Source organism: Octodon degus, unplaced genomic scaffold (assembly GCF_000260255.1).
Source record: "Octodon degus isolate 3935 unplaced genomic scaffold, OctDeg1.0 scaffold00146, whole genome shotgun sequence".
Taxonomy (NCBI): domain Eukaryota; kingdom Metazoa; phylum Chordata; class Mammalia; order Rodentia; family Octodontidae; genus Octodon; species Octodon degus.
The window spans coordinates 1,052,891-1,054,516 of record NW_004524722.1 but is presented as its reverse complement, the minus strand read 5'-3'; positions in this window follow the sequence as shown (position 1 = coordinate 1,054,516).

The following is a 1,626-nucleotide window of genomic DNA, read 5'->3' as shown; positions in this document are numbered from 1 at the left end:
TGAATGAACAATACAGGAAAGAATCAAAACTGGTATAAAAAAGCTTTGATATTTTACAAACAAATATAGAGGTTTGGAGTACAATCTAAAAGCAGTGGGCCAGGGAGATAGCTCAGTAGAATAAGCACTTCCCCGGTAAGCACAAGGGCCTGAGTTCAATCCCTAGTTCTACAAAAATAAAAAGTAAAAATAAAAGCAGTGTAGTTTAAATAGCTTGATTTGACATCCCATTTAAATAATAAAAGGCCTACTGGTGGCCTCCAAAGGGGTACAAGCTATGATAACTTCTTCATATTTGGGTCAACTTATCCAGTAAAGATATATTGTGCCCCAAACTGTTCAGATCAACCATTCATGATTTTCAGACTTTATTTGGTACTATTAATTGGCTCCATCTAGATTTTGGGCTAATATCTCTAATGTTATTGACTGTCATTACCCTTCAGATAAGTTAATTTGCATTTTTTCACAGATAGGTCATATTAGGTTAAGTGAGGAAATGTATAGTTTCCTCTTCCAAAATACAGCATACCGGTTTCTCACTGTGCAGTCAAAATGTAGTTACAAAAAAGGGGGAGAGGACTCAATCCCTCCAACTTCACTTGTCAATATACACTATTAAATTTTTTAAATTCTACAAAAGATGGACCTACAGCCACAGACAGAATTCCATCAAGTAAGAGAAAAAAGGCTAGAAAGGGTCCTTCGGAGAGATCTCCATACTGGACAATGAAAGGGAACCAGCCTACTGCTAACCTGCAACAGAACAAATGCTAAATGACCTATTTGGGTACCACAGCATGCTGTCAGGTGATACGATGAAGCCAGATCTGGAGAAGTTAATAGCAATGAGACTAGATCCAATCTGGGGCCTACTGAAGGCTGACAAAATGGAAATTTAAGATATAATTAGGTGATAAAATATATAAATTAACTGAGCTAAATTTTACTAGTGTTAAGACAAAAAATGCTTATTAATTATAGGTAAAAGATTTTTCTTTCAAAATTTTCTGATAAGAGATCTCTGCTTATTAACAAATAACAAAATCTGACTAGTCTAGGGGCCAGGGAGATGGCTCAGTGGAATAAGCGCTTCCCTGGCAAGTGCAAGGGCCTGAATTCAATCTCTGGTTCCACCAAAAAAAAAATCTGACTAGTCTATTTATAAATTTCTAAAAATTGTAATAGAGTTACTATAAGTTAGTCTGGCCAGGAATATATAGTTGTGTGTACTCATAACTTTGTAAAGATGTATGTTTGTGTGTTTTGTGTATTTGTTTATGTGTATGTTATTCAGTGAGCGGCTATTTGTCTTTTTTCCTTTTTGATCATTTGTTCATAATACAGTTTGGGATATAGACTTAAAAGCCTGCTTTCTCCTGAGTTGCCAGATAGATGCTCTAAGTGATATCAAAATCAGTTTATACACAGTTTATCAAAAGTTTAAGACAATTAAGCAAAAATTCCTTAGAGTGGAGGAGGGAATTATTACAGAGGGTCCAACTGATGAATGAGAGGTGCGACCAACTTTTTGTGCATTAATGAGGAGCTCCCAATCTTAATAGTCTCTTAGAAGACACCCTCAATAAATTGATGCTGGGGCTGGTGAGATGGCTCAGTGGTCTA